This window comes from Pyrus communis, chromosome 5, assembly GCF_963583255.1.
Source record: "Pyrus communis chromosome 5, drPyrComm1.1, whole genome shotgun sequence".
Lineage (NCBI taxonomy): Eukaryota > Viridiplantae > Streptophyta > Magnoliopsida > Rosales > Rosaceae > Pyrus > Pyrus communis.
The window spans coordinates 8,913,951-8,920,297 of record NC_084807.1 but is presented as its reverse complement, the minus strand read 5'-3'; the positions used below and the strand labels follow the sequence as shown (position 1 = coordinate 8,920,297).

Sequence of the window (6,347 nt, the reverse complement as noted above, 5' to 3'; positions counted from 1 at the left end):
TCCAAGACGTCGAACGACGTCGTCTTAAGGGGGTCTCTACACGGCTGAGCTTCAAGCCAGCACAGTGGTCCTTATAATGGTGCCATGGCAGTGGTGCTGCAAAATCCCAAGTTCCTATCTTTATTTTTCGAAATTGTTAAGGTTCTACAAACCCTAATATGCTTCTAATTTATTTCGATTCTTTGACTCACATATTCCACATAGCATATATGCGTAATGCATGAAACAAATATATATATTGACATATATGAACATATACAATATATATATATATATATATCAGAAGGAAAATATAAACGTAGGGGGTTCATGCATCATGGGAAATGTTTTCATGCTTCAAGGTCATTTCAAATATCTTACTTTATTTTAAGCATACCTGATTGGCAGAAAACAACAAAAGCCTTTGAATTTGTAGAAGATCCTTCTCAGAAAGCCGGAATTGCATCTCCAATGCGTTGCATCACATTCAACAAACAAAAATTAAATTGAATCAATAGCATGTAGATTAATTCAAAATAATAAATTAATCATAAAAAGCATGATTAAAATGTAATACTCCCCTAATTGAAGATCAAACTCTTTTTAGCGTAGCGTCAAGAGCGTGTTGATAACTTATTATAGCCATAATTTACTAAACAACTATGGAGGCCATAGAGAGAGAGAAAGGTGCGGCAATAGTAAAGTGAAGAGTGAGATGTGTAATTGTGGGTGTGTGTTATTCCACCCATTGTGCCTTTATTTATAGTAGCAGGATAGGTAAAAACCTTTCTCCTTAGGATTACAACTCTTAATAGGTAATCTACTCCTAATAAGAATATAAGATACATTCTCATATCTACTAGGATTTACACAATCACATTCCTATTCTAAATATGACTACAACATAATTCAATTTATCCAAATAACATATATATTAGGAATTAAATCTCACATTAGAAAAAGAAAGAAATTTAAATTTTTTTTTATGAATAATTGAAATACTTTTTATATCATCAACTAATTTTGTGATAAAATTTCAACTTTCTAGAACACTTTTTACATGCACATATCACCTTAACAGATTAGCTGCCCCTACATGAGGCCAAAGCCCTCTCAACCACGAGTGATAGGACCAATAAGGTCATTGACATATGAAGGTGATGTGGTGTATAAAACGTACGAAGGTGCATGGAGTTAGGGAGCCATGTTTCCTCACACCCTCTTCCAGTTAATGTTCTATTTAAATCGCTAATTCGTACCAAATTATTAGTTAGTACCGTTGAAATTTATGTTAATACACGCGGTAATTAATGAACATCGTCGTCAAAATGTATAAAACAACTCATTTTGATTCACATATAACCATTCTAAAATAAGATCATCATTTCTATATGGCAATTATTAATCCGGTACAACACTTATCATTCATCCCTTTATTCTCTTGAAGGAAAATTGCAATTGCAAATTACGTGGAAATAAAGGGGCAAAAAAAGGAGAAAAAAGCCATTTTGAAAGCAAGTCTTATCCAAAAAAGTAACTTGCAACTTGTGGTGCAATTTCTTTTACGTATGGAGTGGGGTGTTGCAAAATTAGGAGTTGTACTTTCCAAACCACAACCCCTTTAATGTGAGACAAAACTTTTCCACCGAATGATAAGATTGTTTCGTCTCCGAAACCCCTCATTCGTTAATCATTCCAAGCCAAAAACAGCAAAAACACAACGCATCCTCCACGCATAACACCCTAATCATCCAATGAGAAAACTCCACGTTATCGAAGTTTTATTTTTAGCCAATTCACGCACACCTATTTCTACCTTACTGTAGATTCACCTGTATTTATCGTAGATTCGTTTGTAGCAGATAAAGGAGTCATTTTCTCACTATTTACTTTAACATTTACCCATACTATATTTATCCAAAACTCAATCTTGTTCAAGATCTAGTGAAATACTAATCTTGGCATTTATGTTGAAGCTCGTGGCTCGTCTGTTTTTTTATGTACTTCTAAAGTTTTCTTTACTAAATTTCGTTATTTCGTTGTAATAAAGTTGCAATCTTTCCTAGAGAAAGAAAGAGATAGAGAGAAAGGAAATTAAGAAAAAGATTAGATTTTCAGAAACCCTAAACCCAAAATGATTAGATTTTCACAAACCCTAAACCCCAATTATGGTTTATTTCTTTTTGTCTTGTTTCTCTCTATCTACCAAAAAAACTTTTAACAAATGTCAACCATTTCACCAGACAGAAAATCCGGAAGCCCAAAAGTATCACCACCGGCAGTTCTGCCCAAACGGCCGCGGAATTGAGCCTCCCGGACCGAACTCTCCAGCATGTTATCATGAAGATGCAGCTGCAGAACCACTTCAACTTACTCTCTCCGTCCACCGCCTCGCCGTCTCCTCACTCTGAGCCGGACCTCTCCCCCGCCTTCAATTCCCTCACCCTAGACCCGCCCGCACCCGATTCCACCTCCCTCCTCTCCGACGAGCTTCTCCTCTGTATCTTCTCCAAGCTCCCGATTTCCCGGTATCTCCCCAACTCCCTCGTCTGCAAGCGCTGGCTGTACCTCCACGGCCGGCTGGTGACTTCCGTGAAGCTTTTCGATTGGGGGTTTTTGGACTCGGGTCGGGTTTTCGCCCGGTTCCCGAATCTGGACGATGTCGATATTGTCCATGCCTGCATTCGGTCCCCGAGGAATTCAGGGATTCTGGTGACCAGGAAGGCTTTGACTGTTTATATCGACTCGCTCTTCAGCCCCAATGGGTTTATTGAGGAGAGCGATGTGTTAAAGAACAGTGTGGTGGACCATGGGCTGAGATTGATTGCGCAATCGTACCTGAATTTACGGCGAATCGCGGTTATCGGAGCCAGCGAAAATGGGTTGGTTAGGATCGCTAAGGAGTGCCAGACATTGCAGGAATTGGAGCTGCATTGTTGTGGGGACTTGGCGTTGAAGGGGATTAGTGGGTGTAGGAACTTGCAGATTGTGAAATTGATTGGTTTTGTTGACGGATTTTATAGTGCGGTGATTTCGGATATTGGGTTGACGATTTTAGCTCAGGGTTGTAGGAGGTTAGTGAAGCTTGAGCTCTGTGGGTGTGAAGGGAGCTACGATGGGATTAAGGCGATTGGGCAGTGCTGCCAAATGCTTGAGGAATTGACTCTCAATGATCATAGGATGGATGGTGGGTGGTTGGCTGCTCTGCCCTTTTGTGGGAATTTGAAAACTTTGGTGCTTCAGTCTTGCAAGAGCATTGACACGAGCCCGGGACCTGATGAGCATTTGGGGTCTTGTCCCACCATTGAGGAGTTGCATTTGCGGCGCTGTCAAGTGCGGGATCAGCATGGTGTGAGAGCATTGTTCATGGTGTGTGAGGCTGTTAGGGATATTGTTCTGCAGGATTGTTGGGGATTGGTGGATGAAGTATTTGCATTTGCGAGTATTTGTAGGTACGAGATTTTTTTTTTCTTCCCATCTGTGTTTTATATCTGTTTGTGGCCTGAGATATGTTGAAGTAAACTTGTGATTAGATTTGTGTTATGTCTGAACTTTACATTGGCCTTTGGTAAATTGGTTATCTAAAAATAGAAAAAAACTCTTATGCACGATAAATCCTTTCTGAGTATGCCATAGGAGATGGTTGTACTGTTTACCCATATTATTTGGTTTGTACTAAATGGAAGAAATATTGTCCTAAATATGCAAATAGTTAAACATGGTTAATTGGTTTTTAGGTCTGTGGTTCTTCTGTAGGGAGCGTACCTGACTAATTTAATATTTCAGTGGTAATAACATTTTGGGGCTTTGCGTTAATGGAAATACCATCCTAAGAAGTGTCTTGTGGTATAATTTCTTTCCTTTAGGAAAGTGAGTCCAGTATAATTGGAGGTTCATCAGAACGAGATCCCACCCGTGGTGATTGGGTAGGGCAATTTTCTTCTTCGAATACTTTTGAAACACACCCGTTCCTAACTAATGGCATGCATTTATTGCAACACTTCCAGACAAAGATCAGAAATGAACTTGTGAGAATGCTCTGCCTCTAAGGCTAGAACTGCCTTAGAATGGCCCATCTAAATTATTCTGGAGTCCACTATCCAGTCCTACCTTTGTCTTGTTTGCTAAGCTGTAGGCTTTATTTAATGCAATCATCCAAGGTTAACTAAGGAAGTAGAGATTGAAATGTGATTAGCTTTAGTACACAATAATTAAGCAAATCAAAGCCTACACCGTATTTGTGTGGCCTCCTTATCCCCCTGGTGTTTGATGTAGGAACTTGATCCTCATAGGTTTAATGAATATATTTTTGTTGGATGAGTTGGGTATACCAATTTGCTATAAATATGTAATTATGTGGTTAGTGCTTATCCCACTACAAGAGGTGCTGCAATTTATTTCGAATTCCACACATTAGGATTTCCATAAAGAGAAATAGGAGACTTAGAAAAAAAATGAAAGTCGAATAAGTTTTCAGCAAGTTGGAACTTGGATATAGACACTTTATGGCTGTGGTGTCCACTATTCTTGGAAATGAAATCGGCAATGGTCATATAATATGCATTACGTGGATTGCTCTGAGCTTCCGAAAAAATTGGGTGGTAAAAGGTGCTGTTCCAGAGATTATATCCATTTGGTATTATGTCAGATAAAGGAGATATGTAGAGTTGCTTGAAGGTTGTATGTGGACTGGTTTTGCTAGCAAAATAAGACAGTAACAATTTGGAAAATTTAGTTTTGGTTTGTGCTGTGCTGTGCTAAAAATAGTTTTGATTTGTGCACTTTCAAAAACATTTCCTCTCGATCGATTTACAAAATTGTAGTTTCAGGATATTTAGAAAAACTAGTTGTCTTGTTATTGCCTTCTTTCACGTCTCCACAGATGTATGACTTTACGGCTGAGTATTGATATGAACTAAAATCTGTTTGTTGCATGCAGAGATCAGTTTGAGTTTCTTTTGATTCTATGAATTTTGTGATTAGGACTTTCATTTTCTGCCTTTTGAAGAGTTCTTTTTCCGTAAATATGTGGATAGAACTTGTGAATAAGGACCATTTACATTCATTATTGGAGGTTCTTTGTTTCTTTTCTCCCCAGTTGTATGTATGAGTAGCCATCATTCTTACTGTTATAATCTAGCTTGAGATTGATGTTAAGCAACAACCATTAATTATTGTCGAGTGTGATCGTTGTTAATATTTTTGCCCTTTTTCATCACATAGGAGGGTGAAGCTGGTTGCTCTAGAAGGATGCTCGCTGCTGACAACAGGAGGTCTCGAGTCAGTACTCCTTTGCTGGAAAGAGCTTCAGAGGCTTAGAGTTGTGTCATGTAACAGTGTAACGGACAGTGAAATTACTCCTGCCTTGGCAACGTTATTTTCTGTCCTTAAGGAGTTGACATGGCGACCAAATTCCAAAGCTCTCTTGTCGGCAAGTCTTGCCCAGACTGGAGTGGGAATAAAAGGCGGTAGGTTTTTCAAGAGATTAAAGCCTTAACTTTTACTGCTTGATGATGCGAGTCTCGACTTTTAGTTCAATGGGCATCCTCATATTCACTGGGCAGCCGTTGAGTGCTTGGATCGACACAGAAAATAGATTAGATTGTAATCTTATGTAGATGTTGAGCGTTGTGATAACCGAGGGTCATTTGCTTCCTCGCCCACAGAAACCATGCCACTGCAGTTGAGCATCAAGTTGTCGGTGTTATTTAAGACCAGTCCTGTTTCTCTAATATTCAGTAAGGTTAGACGTGCTAGTTTTGTCATTTGAAGTAGCTGCACTGACTTGCTATGAGTTAAGAGTAAGCAAACACATGGGGTAGAGTATATCTCCTCTTTCGACGTTGTCGATATGTAACATCTACTAGGAGTGAACTTCTTTTACCTTGAAGTATAGTGACATTAACTGTTATGTTATGTGATTCATTTTTTCTTACGTCCTTGTGTTAATGTCTCGACTCATTTGACGTTCGAGTTTCTTCAACAGCGTAACTAACTTTGTTGATATATTTTGGTAACTTCAATTAGGGGAACCTTCCCATGAGGTATGGATGGAATTTTTTTTCGTACAAGTGATATCAGGGGAGTGCCAGTAGGACGGAGGACTTCGGGTGTATGGATTAATACTCTCAACTACCCGTGGCGATTTGCCATAAAAGGTAATATTTGGGTGGGAATAGTGGGTTTTTATTTTTTTTTATTTTTTTATGGGAACAGTATGTGTATAAATTTTGTTTTAAACAAAGTCGAATAGTTTCCTTTTATGTTTTATCCCCTTCACTCATTTTAGCACTTTTAATTTATTTACAAATATCATTTTATATTATTAATTTATTCATACTATACCATGGCAAGAAATTTTGCTTTAT

The 6,347-nt window shown here is 38.5% G+C and overlaps 1 pseudogene; it reads left to right on the top strand.

Annotated features, from left to right (window-relative positions):
- Nucleotides 1-2,075: 2,075 nt before the first annotated feature.
- Nucleotides 2,076-5,720, top strand: LOC137735082 (F-box protein At5g51370-like; annotated as a pseudogene).
- The last annotated feature ends 627 nt before the right edge of the window (nucleotides 5,721-6,347 follow it).